This window comes from Procambarus clarkii, chromosome 14, assembly GCF_040958095.1.
Source record: "Procambarus clarkii isolate CNS0578487 chromosome 14, FALCON_Pclarkii_2.0, whole genome shotgun sequence".
Classification (NCBI taxonomy): domain Eukaryota; kingdom Metazoa; phylum Arthropoda; class Malacostraca; order Decapoda; family Cambaridae; genus Procambarus; species Procambarus clarkii.
The window spans coordinates 19443885-19458055 of NC_091163.1; positions in this window are offsets into that span (position 1 = coordinate 19443885).

Consider the following 14171-nt stretch of genomic DNA (forward strand, 5'->3'; position numbering starts at 1 on the left):
CGGCGGGCGGACAGTGGCGGCGGTGGCGGATAGTGGCGGCGGGCGGACAGGGCGGCGGCGGGCGGACAGTGGCGGCGGGCGGACAGTGGCGGCGGGAGGACAGTGGCGGCGGGCGGACAGTGGCGGCAGTGGCGGATAGTGGCGGCGGGCGGACCGTGGCGGCGGTGGTGGACAGTGGCGGCGGGCGGACAGTGGCGGCGGCTTGCGGACAGTGGCGGCGGCGGGCGAACAGTGGCGGCGGCGGGCGGACAGTGGAGGCGGCGGGCGGACAGTGGAGGCGGCGGGCGGACAGTGGAGGCGGCGGGCGGACAGTGGTGGCGGCGGGCGGACAGTAGCGGCGGCGGGCGGACAGTGGCGGCGGCGGGCGAACAGTGGCGGCGGCGGGCGGACAGTGGAGGCAGCGGGCGGACAGTGGAGGCGGCGGGCGGACAGTGGAGGCGGCGGGCGGACAGTGGAGGCGGCGGGCGGACAGTGGTGGCGGCGGGCGGACAGTGGTGGCGGCGGGCGGACAGTGGTGGCGGCGGGCGGACAGTGGTGGCGGCGGGCGGACAGTGGTGGCGGCGGGCGGACAGTGGTGGCGGTGGCGGACAGTGGCGGCGGTGGCGGACAGTGACGGCGGTGGCGGACAGTGGCGGCTGTGGCGGACAGTGGCGGCGGTGGCGGACAGTGGCGGCGGTGGCGGACACTGGCGGCTGTGTCTGGCGGTGGTGGGTGGCGGCGTCTGTGATGAGTGGTGGCGGCTGGCGGTGGTGGGTGGTGGCGGCGGTGGTGGTGGGTGGTGGTGGCGGCGGTGGTGGTGGGTGGTGGTGGCGGCGGCGGCTGGTGGTGGTGGGTGGTGGCGGCGGTGGTGGTGGGTGGTGGTGGGTGGTGGTGGCGGCGGCGGGTGGTGGTGGCGGCGGCGGCTGGTGGTGGCGGCGGCGGCTGGTGGTGGTGGTGGTGGGTGGTGGTGGCGGCGGCGGCGGGTGGTGGGTGGTGGTGGCGGCGGCGGCGGGTGGTGGGTGGCGGCGGCGGCGGCGGGTGGTGGTGGGTGGTGGCGGCGGGTGGTGGTGGGTGGTGGCGGCGGGTGGTGGTGGGTGGTGGCGGCGGGTGGTGGGTGGTGGCGGCTGTGGTGGGTGGTGGCGGGCGGTGGCGGGCGGTGGCGGGCGGTGGCGGGCGGTGGCGGGCGGTGGCGGGCGGTGGCGGGCGGCGGCGGCTGTGGTGGGTGGTGACGATCGGCGGTGGGGGGGGCTGGTGGCGGCTGGCGGTAGCGACTGTGGCATCGGGCGGCGACTGTTGATAGCGGGCGGTGGTGGCGGCTGGTGGTGGCGGCTGGTGGTGGTGGCAGCTGGTGGCGGTGATGGCGGCTGGTGGTGGTGGCAGCTGGTGGCGGTGATGGCGGCTGGTGGTGGTGGGTGGTGGCGGGTGGCGGGTGGTGGGTGGCGGCTGGTGGTGGGTGGCGGGTGGCGGCGGGTGGTGGGTGGTGAGTGGCGCTGGTGAGTGGCGGTGGTGGGTGGCGGTGGCTGGTGGCGGGTGGCGGCTGGTGGTGGCTGGTGGCGGGTGGCGGCTGGTGGTGGGTGGTGGCGGGTGGCGGCTGGTGGTGGCGGGTGGCGGCTGGTGGTGGGTGGTGGCGGGTGGCGGCTGGTGGTGGGTGGTGGCGGGTGGCGGCTGGTGGTGGGTGGTGGCGGGTGGCGGCTGGTGGTGGGTGGCGGCTGGCGGCTGGTGGTGGGTGGTGGCGGGTGGCGGCTGGTGGTGGGTGGTGGCGGCGGGTGGTGAGTGGCGGTGGTGGGTGGCGGTGGCTGGTGTCGGGTGGCGGCTGATGGTGGGTGGTGGCGGGTGGCGGCTGGTGGTGGGTGGTGGCGGGTGGCGGCTGGTGGTGGGTGGTGGCGGGTGGCGGCTGACGGTGGGTGGTGGGTGGCGGCGGGTGGTGAGTGGCGGTGGTGAGTGGCGGTGGTGGGTGGCGGTGGCTGGTGGCGGGTGGCGGCTGGTGGTGGGTGGTGGCGGGTGGCGGCTGGTGGTGGCGGGTGGCGGGTGGCGGCTGGTGGTGGGTGGTGGCGGGTGGCGGCTGGTGGTGGGTGGTGGCGGCTGGTGGTGGGTGGTGGCGGGTGGCGGCTGGTGGTGGGTGGCGGCTGGTGGTGGGTAGTGGCGGGTGGCGGCTGGTGGTGGGTGGTGGCGGCGGGTGGTGAGTGGCGGTGGTGGGTGGCGGTGGCTGGTGGCGGGTGGCGGCTGGTGGTGGGTGGCGGCGGGTGGCGGCTGGTGGTGGGTGGCGGCGGGTGGCGGCTGGTGGTGGGTGGTGGCGGGTGGCGGCTGGTGGTGGGTGGCGGGTGGCGGCGGGTGGTGGGTGGTGAGTGGCGGTGGTGAGTGGCGGTGGTGGGTGGCGGTGGCTGGTGGCGGGTGGCGGCTGGTGGCGGGTGGCGGCTGGTGGTGGCGGGTGGCGGGTGGCGGCTGGTGGTGGGTGGTGGCGGGTGGCGGCTGGTGGTGGGTGGTGGCGGGTGGCGGCTGGTGGTGGGTGGCGGCTGGTGGTGGGTGGTGGCGGGTGGCGGCTGGTGGTGGGTGGTGGCGGCGGGTGGTGAGTGGCGGTGGCGGTGGCTGGTGGCGGGTGGCGGCTGGTGGTGGCGGGTGGCGGCTGGTGGTGGGTGGTGGCGGGTGGCGGCTGGTGGTGGGTGGTGGCGGGTGGCGGCTGACAGTGGGTGGTGGGTGGCGGCGGGTGGTGGGTGGTGAGTGGTGGGTGGTGAGTGGCGGTGGTGAGTGGCGGTGGTGGGTGGCGGTGGCTGGTGGCGGGTGGCGGCTGGTGGTGGGTGGTGGCGGGTGGCGGCTGGTGGTGGCGGGTGGCGGGTGGCGGCTGGTGGTGGGTGGTGGCGGGTGGCGGCTGGTGGTGGGTGGTGGCGGCTGGTGGTGGGTGGTGGCGGGTGGCGGCTGGTGGTGGGTGGTGGCGGCGGGTGGTGAGTGGCGGTGGTGGGTGGCGGTGGCTGGTGGCGGGTGGCGGCTGGTGGTGGGTGGCGGCGGGTGGCGGCTGGTGGTGGGTGGCGGCGGGTGGCGGCTGGTGGTGGGTGGCGGGTGGCGGCGGGTGGCGGCTGGTGGTGGGTGGTGGCAGGTGGCGGCTGGTGGTGGGTGGTGGCGGGTGGCGGCTGACGGTGGGTGGTGGTGGGTGGTGGCAGGTGGCGGCTGGTGGTGGGTGGTGGCGGGTGGCGGCGGCTGGTGGTGGGTGGTGGCAGGTGGCGGCTGGTGGTGGGTGGTGGCGGGTGGCGGCTGGTGGTGGGTGGCTGGTGGCGGGTGGCGGCTGGTGGTGGGTGGTGGCGGCGGGTGGTGAGTGGCGGTGGTGGGTGGCGGTGGCTGGTGGCGGGTGGCGGCTGGTGGTGGGTGGCGGCGGGTGGCGGCTGGTGGTGGGTGGCGGCGGGTGGCGGCTGGTGGTGGGTGGCGGGTGGCGGCGGGTGGCGGCTGGTGGTGGGTGGTGGCAGGTGGCGGCTGGTGGTGGGTGGTGGCGGGTGGCGGCTGGTGGTGGGTGGCGGGTGGCGGCGGGTGGTGGGTGGTGAGTGGCGGTGGTGAGTGGCGGTGGTGGGTGGCGGTGGCTGGTGGCGGGTGGCGGCTGGTGGTGGGTGGTGGCGGGTGGCGGCTGGTGGTGGCGGGTGGCGGCTGGTGGTGGGTGGTGGCGGGTGGCGGCTGGTGGTGGGTGGTGGCGGGTGGCGGCTGGTGGTGGGTGGTGGCGGGTGGCGGCTGGTGGTGGGTGGCGGCTGGTGGTGGGTGGTGGCGGGTGGCGGCTGGTCGTGGGTGGTGGCGGCGGGTGGTGAGTGGCGGTGGTGGGTGGCGGTGGCTGGTGGCGGGTGGTGGTGGGTGGTGGCGGGTGGCGGCTGACGGTGGGTGGTGGTGGGTGGTGGCGGGTGGCGGCGGGTGGCGGCTGGTGGTGGGTGGTGGCAGGTGGCGGCTGGTGGTGGGTGGTGGCGGGTGGCGGCTGGTGGTGGGTGGCGGTGGCTGGTGGCGGGTGGCGGCTGGTGGTGGGTGGTGGCGGCGGGTGGTGAGTGGCGGTGGTGGGTGGCGGTGGCTGGTGGCGGGTGGCGGCTGGTGGTGGGTGGTGGCGGGTGGCGGCTGGTGGTGGGTGGTGGCGGGTGGCGGCTGACGGTGGGTGGTGGCGGGTGGCGGCAGGTGGCGGCTGGTGGTGGGTGGTGGCAGGTGGCGGCTGGTGGTGGGTGGTGGCGGGTGGCGGCTGGTGGTGGGTGGCGGCTGGTGGTGGGTGGTGGCGGGTGGCGGCTGGTGGTGGCAGGTGGCGGCTGGTGGTGGGTGGTGGCAGGTGGCGGCTGGTGGTGGGTGGTGGCGGGTGGCGGCTGGTGGTGGGTGGCGGCTGGTGGTGGGTGGTGGCGGGTGGCGGCTGGTGGCGGCTGGCGGTGGCGGCTTGCGGTGGCGACTGTGGCAACGGGCGGTGACGGCTGATAGCGGGCGGTGGTGGCGGCTGGTGGCAGGTGGTGGTGGCGGTGGTGGCGGCTGGTGGTGGCGGCTGGTGGTGGTGGCAGCTGGTGGCGGCTGGTGGCGGTGATGGCGGCTGGTGGTGGTGGTGGTGGTGATGGCGGCTGGTGGCGGGCGGTGGCGGGCGGTGGCGGCTTGTGGCGGCTGGTGGTGGCGGCGGTGGTGGGTGGTGGTGGTGGTGGGTGGTGGTGGTGGTGGGTGGTGGTGGTGGTGGGTGGTGGTGGCGGCTGTGGTGGGTGGTGGCGGTGGTGTCGGCGGCGGCTGTGGTGGGTGGTGGCGGCGGCGGCGGTGATGGGTGGTGGTGGGTGGTGGTGGCGGCGGCGGTGATGGGTGGTGGCGGCGGTGGTGGTGGGTGGTGGTGGCGGCGGCGGCTGGTGGTGGTGGGTGGTGGTGGTGGGTGGTGGCGGCGGGTGGCGGCGGCGGGTGGCGGTGGTGGGTGGCGGTGGCTGGTGGCGGGTGGCGGCTGGTGGTGGGTGGTGGCGGCGGGTGGTGAGTGGCGGTGGTGGGTGGCGGTGGCTGGTGGCGGGTGGTGGCGGGTGGTGGCGGGTGGCGGCTGGTGGTGGGTGGTGGCGGGTGGCGGCTGGTGGTGGGTGGTGGGTGGCGGCGGGTGGTGGGTGGTGGCGGCGGGTGGTGAGTGGCGGTGGTGGGTGGCGGTGGGTGGTGGCGGGTGGCGGCTGGTGGTGGGTGGTGGCGGGTGGCGGCTGGTGGTGGGTGGTGGCGGGTGGCGGCTGGTGGTGGGTGGTGGCGGGTGGCGGCTGGTGGTGGGTGGTGGCGGGTGGCGGCTGGTGGTGGGTGGCGGGTGGCGGCTGGTGGTGGGTGGTGGCGGCGGGTGGTGAGTGGCGGTGGTGGGTGGCGGTGGTGGGTGGCGGTGGCTGGTGGCGGCTGGTGGTGGGTGGTGGCGGGTGGCGGCTGGTGGTGGGTGGTGGCGGGTGGCGGCTTACGGTGGGTGGTGGCGGGTGGTGGCGGGTGGTGGTGGGTGGCGGCTGGTGGTGGGTGGCGGCGGGTGGCGGCTGGTGGTGGGTGGCGGGTGGCGGCTGGTGGTGGGTGGTGGCGGGTGGCGGCTGGTGGTGGGCGGCGGGTGGCAGAGGGTGGCGGCTGGTGGCGGCCAGCTGGGACACACCCTTCACCACTGAAGGTCTGAGAACAACTAACCATATGTCTCTCTCACCCACCAGCCCAGTGTTGCCAGCTCGCGCTCTCAAAATGTTTCCTTCAAAGATTGTATATTATCTTTGAACAACAAGTTTGATTATCAAGGAAATAATGCATATATTATTGTCACATTAATACTGTGCAATATCTTATTACATTCCTGCTAAATAATTATAATTTGAAACAGGACAAAAAATCCCACATATATATAAAAACCAACATTAGAGATCACGAGGCCTAGGCCTCGCCTGTGACCACACATCCTGCCTCCCTGGCCTGCTACACTCACACACCTCACACTCTTAACTCTCTCATAATCACTCTCACTCTCTTACTCTGTCACTCTTACTCTCTGTCACTCTTACTCTCTGTCACTCTTACTCTCTGTCACTCTTACACTCTGTCACTCTTACTCTCTGTCACTCTTACTCTGTCACTCTTACTCTCTGTCACTCTTACTCTCTGTCACTCTTACTCTCTGTCACTCTTACTCTCTGTCACTCTTACTCTCTGTCACTCTTACTCTGTCACTCTTACTCTCTGTCACTCTTACTCTCTGTCACTCTTACTCTCTGTCACTCTTACTCTCTGTCACTCTTACTCTCTGTCACTCTTACACTCTGTCACTCTTACTCTCTGTCACTCTTACTCTGTCACTCTTACTCTCTGTCACTCTTACTCTCTGTCACTCTTACTCTCTGTCACTCTTACTCTCTGGCACTCTTACTCTCTGTCACTCTTACTCTCTGTCACTCTTACTCTCTGTCACTCTTACTCTCTGTCACTCTTACTCTCTGTCACTCTTACTCTCTGTCACTCTTACTCTGTCACTATTACTCTCTGTCACTCTTACTCTCTGTCACTCTTACTCTCTGTCACTCTTATTCTCTGTCACTCTTACTCTCTGTCACTCTTACTCTCTGTCACTCTTACTCTCTGTCACTCTTACTCTCTGTCACTCTTACTCTCTGTCACTCTTACTCTCTGTCACTCTTACTCTCTGTCACTCTTACTCTGTCATTCTTACTCACTCTCAGTCACCCTTACCCATTCATACTCACTCTCTCACTCTTACTCTCATACTCTTACTCTCAATTACTCTTACTCTCAATCACTCTTACTCCCAATCACTCCTACTCCCAATCACTCCTACTCTCAATCACTCCTACTCTCATTCTTACTCTTACTCTTACTCCCAATCACTCTTACTCTCAATCACTCTTATTCTCATTCTTACTCTCACTCTTACTCTTACTCCCAATCACTCTTACTCCCAATCACTCTTACTCTCAATCACTCTTACTCTCAATCACTCTTACTCTCAATCACTCTTACTCTCATTCTTACTCTTACTCACTCTTACTCTCAATCACTCTTATTCTCATTCTTACTCCTACTCTCACTCTAACTCCTACTCCCAATCACTCTTACTCCCAATCACTCTTACTCTCAATCACTCTTACTCCCAATCACTCTTACTCTCAATCACTCTTACTCTCAATCACTCTTACTCTCAATCACTCTTACTCTCAATCACTCTTACTCTCACTAACTCTCAATCACTCTTACTCTCACTCTAACTCTCAATCACTCTTACTCTCATACTCACCCTTACTCTCAATCACTTTACTCTCACTCTTACTCATTCTGTCACCCCTACTCTCACTCTTACTCACTCTGTCACTCTTACTCACTCTCAGTCACTCTTACTTATACTCACTCTTACTCACACTTACACACTCTCTGGCACTCTCATTCACCTTCAGTCACTCTTACTCACTCTTACCCACTCTCGCTCACTCTTACTCACTCTAGTTAATAAGAACACGCCAATATAAGACAACAAAACGTTTTCAGATTCTTTCTCACCACTTTCCAGCAACTTTTAAAATTTATATAAATTATCTTAGGGAATAATACATAAATTATATATTTAAACATGATATTAGTGTTTAGTGGAATGCATAAGGAGTCAAATTGTTTTAAAAAGATCGATTTTTAGAAAATTTGGAAAACTACTTTTTTCTGTTCATATTATAACTAAATGGATTTTAAAGGTTTCACTCAGCCAATATATATCATTCACAATTTATTAATGATATTTACAAAAAAACACCATAAATTTTATATTTAAACATGTAAAAACTATTTGTTTTACATTTGGAAGAAAATAATTGTAGAAAAACAATTTATAATTAAACCTTTGTGTTTGGATTTTTTGAGTAAAAGTTTCTCAAAGGCTCTCCTGCACCATTCTCAATGCAAATCATTCCCACACCTATGGGAAGAGATAGGCGAACGTTGTGTAGGTGATTTGTGTTTGCTGGGTGGTAATCTTGGGCATAGCATTTTATCAAATCACCTCATACTTTGGGGCACACGTGAGGAACACAAATGCAAACAAGCCTGAATGGTCCACAGGACTATATACAACTGAAAACTCACACCCCAGAAGTGACTCGAACCCATACTGCCAGGAGCAACGCAACTGGTATGTACAGGGACGCCTTAATCCGCTTGACCATCACGACCGGACAATATGGAAGTGATAGCCGAAGCAATTTGAACCACTTCCCCGCCGGCACTCGGATGGTAATCTTGGGCATAGCATTTTATCAAATCACCTCATTCTTTGGGGCACACGTGAGGAACATAAATGCAAACAAGCCTGAATGGTCCCCAGGACTATATACAACTGAAAACTCACACCCCAGAAGTGACTCGAACCCATACTGCCAGGAGCAACGCAACTGGTATGTACAGGGACGCCTTAATCCGCTTGACCATCACGACCGGACAATAAGGAAGTAATAGCCGAAGCTATTTGAACCACTTCCCTGCCGGCACTCGGATGGTAATCTTGGGCATAGCATTTTATGAAATCACCTCATTCTTTGGGGCACACGTGAGGAACACAAATGCAAACAAGCCTGAATGGTCCCCAGGACTATATACAACTGAAAACTCACACCCCAGAAGTGATTCGAACCCATACTGCCAGGAGCAACGCAACTGGTATGTACAGGGACACCTTAATCCGCTTAACCATCACGACCGGACAAAAAGGAAGTGATAGTCGAAGCTATTTGAACCACTTCCCCGCCGGCACTCGGATGGTAATCTTGGGCACAGCATTTTATCAAATCACCTCATTCTTTGGGGCACACGTGAGGAACACAAATGCAAACAAGCCTGAATGGTCCCCAGGACTATATACAACTGAAAACTCACAACCCAGAAGTGACTCGAACCCATACTGCCAGGAGCAACGCAACTGGTATGTACAGGGACACCTTAATCCGCTTGACCATCACGACCGGACAATATGGAAGTGATAGCCAAAGCTATTTGAACCACTTCCCCGCCGGCACTAGGATGGTAATCTTGGGCATTGCATTTTATCAAATCACCTCATTCTTTGGGGGGCACGTGAGGAACACAAATGCAAACAAGCCTGAATGGTCCCCAGGACTATATACAACTGAAAACTCACACCCCAGAAGTGACTCGAACCCATACTGCCAGGAGCAACGCAACTGGTATGTACAGGGACGCCTTAATCCGCTTGACCATCACGACGGGACAATAAGGAAGTGATAGCCGAAGCTATTTGAACCACTTCCCCGCCGGCACTCGGATGGTAATCTTGGGCATAGCATTTTATCAAATCACCTCATTCTTTGGGGCACACGTGAGGAACACAAATGCAATCAAGCCTGAATGGTCCCCAGGACTATATACAACTGAAAACTCACACCCCAGAAGTGACTCGAACCCATACTGCCAGGAGGAACGCAACTGGTATGTAAAGGGACGCCTTAATCCGCTTGACCATCACGACCGGACAACTAGGAAGTGATAGCCGAAGCTATTTGAACCACTTCCCTGCCGGCACTCGGATGGTAATCTTGGGCATAGCATTTTATAAAATCACCTCATTCTTTGGGGCACACGTGAGGAACACAAATGCAAACAAGCCTGAATGGTCCCCAGGACTATATACAACTGAAAACTCACACCCCAGAAGTGACTCGAACCCATACTGCCAGGAGCAACGCAACTGGTATGTACAGGGACGCCTTAATCCGCTTGACCATCACGACCGGACAATAAGGAAGTGATAGCCGAAACTATTTGAACCACTTCCCCGCCGGCACTCGGATGGTAATCTTGGGCATAGCATTTTATCAAATCACCTCATTCTTTGGGGCACACGTGAGGAACACAAATGCAAACAAGCCTGAATGGTCCCCAGGACCATATACAACTGAAAACTCACACCCCAGAAGTGACTCGAACCCATATTGCCAGGAGCAACGCAACTGGTATGTACAGGGACCCCTTAATCCGCTTGACCATCACGACCGGACAATAAGGAAGTGATAGCCGAAGCTATTTGAACCACTTCCCCGCCGGCACTCGGATGGTAATCTTGGGCACAGCATTTTATCAAATCACCTCAATCTTTGGGGCACACGTGAGGAACACAAATGCAAACAAGCCTGAATGGTCCCCAGGACTATATACAACTGAAAACTCACACCCCAGAAGTGACTCGAACCCATACTGCCAGGAGCAACGCAACTGGTATGTACAGGGACGCCTTAATCCGCTTGACCATCACGACCGGACAATAAGGAAGTGATAGCCGAAACTATTTGAACCACTTCCCCGCCGGCACTCGGATGGTAATCTTGGGCATAGCATTTTATCAAATCACCTCATTCTTTGGGGCACACGTGAGGAACACAAATGCAAACAAGCCTGAATGGTCCCCAGGACCATATACAACTGAAAACTCACACCCCAGAAGTGACTCGAACCCATATTGCCAGGAGCAACGCAACTGGTATGTACAGGGACCCCTTAATCCGCTTGACCATCACGACCGGACAATAAGGAAGTGATAGCCGAAGCTATTTGAACCACTTCCCCGCCGGCACTCGGATGGTAATCTTGGGCACAGCATTTTATCAAATCACCTCAATCTTTGGGGCACACGTGAGGAACACAAATGCAAACAAGCCTGAATGGTCCCCAGGACTATATACAACTGAAAACTCACAACCCAGAAGTGACTCGAACCCATACTGCCAGGAGCAACGCAACTGGTATGTACAGGGACGCCTTAATCCGCTTGACCATCACGACCGGACAATAAGGAAGTGATAGCCGAAGCTATTTGAACCACTTTCCCGCCGGCACTCGGATGGTAATCTTGGGCATAGCATTTTATCAAATCACCTCATTCTTTGGGGCACACGTGAGGAACACAAATGCAAACAAGCCTCAATGGTCCCCAGGACTATATACAACTGAAAACTCACACCCCATAAGTGACTCGAACCCATACTGCCAGGAGCAACGCAACTGGTATGTACAGGGACACCTTAATCCGCTTGACCATCACGACCGGACAATAAGGAAGTGTTAGCCGAAGCTATTTGAACCACTTCCCCGCCGGCAGTCGGATGGTAATCTTGGGCACAGCATTTTATCAAATCACCTCAATCTTTGGGGCACACGTGAGGAACACAAATGCAAACAAGCCTGAATGGTCCCCAGGACTATATACAACTGAAAACTCACAACCCAGAAGTGACTCGAACCCATACTGCCAGGAGCAACGCAACTGGCATGTACAGGGACGCCTTAATCCGCTTGACCATCACGACCGGACAATAAGGAAGTGATAGCCGAAGCTATTTGAACCACTTCCCCACCGGCACTCGGATGGTAATCTTGGGCATAGCATTTTATCAAATCACCTCATTCTTTGGGGCACACGTGAGGAACACAAATGCAAACAAGCCTGAATGGTCCCCAGGACTATACACAACTGAAAACTCACCACCCAGAAGTGACTCGAACCCATACTGCCAGGATCAACGTAACTGGTATGTACAGGGACGCCTTAATCCATTTGACTATCACGACCGGACAATATGGAAGTGATAGCCGAAGCTATTTGAACCACTTCCTCGCCGGCACTAGGATGGTAATCTTGGGCATTGCATTTTTTCAAATCACCTCATTCTTTGGGGCACACGTGAGGAACACAAATGCAAACAAGCCTGAATGGTCCCCAGGACTATATACAACTGAAAACTCACACCCCAGAAGTGACTCGAACCCATACTGCCAGGAGCAACGCAACTGGTATGTACAGGGACGCTTTAATCTGCTTGACCATCACGACCGGAAAATAAGGAAGTGATAGCCGAAGCTATTTGAACCACTTCCCCGCCGGCACTCGGATGGTAATCTTGGGCATAGCATTTTATCAAATCACCTCATTCTTTGGGGCACACGTGAGGAACACAAATGCAAACAAGCCTGAATGGTCCCCAGGACTATATACAACTGAAAACTCACACCCCAGAAGTGACTCGAACCCATACTGCCAGGAGCAACGCAACTGGTATGTAAAGGGATGCCTTAATCCGCTTGACCAACACGACCGGACAATAAGGAAGTGATAGCCGAAGCTATTTGAACCACTTCCCTGACGGCACTCGGATGGTAATCTTGGGCATAGCATTTTATCAAATCACCTCATTCTTTGGGGCACACGTGAGGAACCCAAATGCAAACAAGCCTGAATGGTCCCCAGGACTATATACAACTGAAAACTCACACCCCAGAAGTGACTCGAACCCATACTGCCAGGAGCAACGCAACTGGTATGTAAAGGGATGCCTTAATCCGCTTGACCAACACGACCGGACAATAAGGAAGTGATAGCCGAAGCTATTTGAACCACTTCCCTGACGGCACTCGGATGGTAATCTTGGGCATAGCATTTTATCAAATCACCTCATTCTTTGGGGCACACGTGAGGAACCCAAATGCAAACAAGCCTGAATGGTCCCCAGGACTATATACAACTGAAAACTCACACCTCAGAAGTGACTCGAACCCATACTGCCAGGAGCAACGCAACTGGTATGTACAGGGACGCCTTAATCCGCTTGACCACCACGACCGGACAATAAGGAAGTGACAGCCGAAGCTATTTGAACCACTTCCCCGCTGGCACTCGGATGGTAATCTTGGGCATAGCATTTTATCAAATCACCTCATTCTTTGGGGCACACGTGAGGAACACAAATGCAAACAAGCCTGAATGGTCCCCAGGACTATATACAACTGAAAACTCACACCCCAAAAGTGACTCGAACCCATACTGCCAGGAGCAACGCAACTGGTATGTACAGGGACACCTTAATCCGCTTAACCATCACGACCGGACAAAAAGGAAGTGATAGTCGAAGCTATTTGAACCACTTCCCCGCCGGCACTCGGATGGTAATCTTGGGCACAGCATTTTATCAAATCACCTCATTCTTTGGGGCACACGTGAGGAACACAAATGCAAACAAGCCTGAATGGTCCCCAGGACTATATACAACTGAAAACTCACAACCCAGAAGTGACTCGAACCCATACTGCCAGGAGCAACGCAACTGGTATGTACAGGGACACCTTAATCCGCTTGACCATCACGACCGGACAATATGGAAGTGATAGCCGAAGCTATTTGAACCACTTCCCCGCCGGCACTAGGATGGTAATCTTGGGCATTGCATTTTATCAAATCACCTCATTCTTTGGGGGGCACGTGAGGAACACAAATGCAAACAAGCCTGAATGGTCCCCAGGACTATATACAACTGAAAACTCACACCCCAGAAGTGACTCGAACCCATACTGCCAGGAGCAACGCAACTGGTATGTACAGGGACGCCTTAATCCGCTTGACCATCACGACGGGACAATAAGGAAGTGATAGCCGAAGCTATTTGAACCACTTCCCCGCCGGCACTCGGATGGTAATCTTGGGCATAGCATTTTATCAAATCACCTCATTCTTTGGCGCACACGTGAGGAACACAAATGCAATCAAGCCTGAATGGTCCCCAGGACTATATACAACTGAAAACTCACACCCCAGAAGTGACTCGAACCCATACTGCCAGGAGGAACGCAACTGGTATGTAAAGGGACGCCTTAATCCGCTTGACCATCACGACTGGACAACTAGGAAGTGATAGCCGAAGCTATTTGAACCACTTCCCTGCCGGCACTCGGATGGTAATCTTGGGCATAGCATTTTATAAAATCACCTCATTCTTTGGGGCACACGTGAGGAACACAAATGCAAACAAGCCTGAATGGTCCCCAGGACTATATACAACTGAAAACTCACACCCCAGAAGTGACTCGAACCCATACTGCCAGGAGCAACGCAACTGGTATGTACAGGGACGCCTTAATCCGCTTGACCATCACGACCGGACAATAAGGAAGTGATAGCCGAAGCTATTTGAACCACTTCCCCGCCGGCACTCGGATGGTAATCTTGGGCATAGCATTTTATCAAATCACCTCATTCTTTGGGGCACACGTGAGGAACACAAATGCAAACAAGCCTGAATGGTCCCCAGGACTATATACAACTGAAAACTCACACCCCAGAAGTGACTCGAACCCATATTGCCAGGAGCAACGCAACTGGTATGTACAGGGACCCCTTAATCCGCTTGACCATCACGACCGGACAATAAGGAAGTGATAGCCGAAGC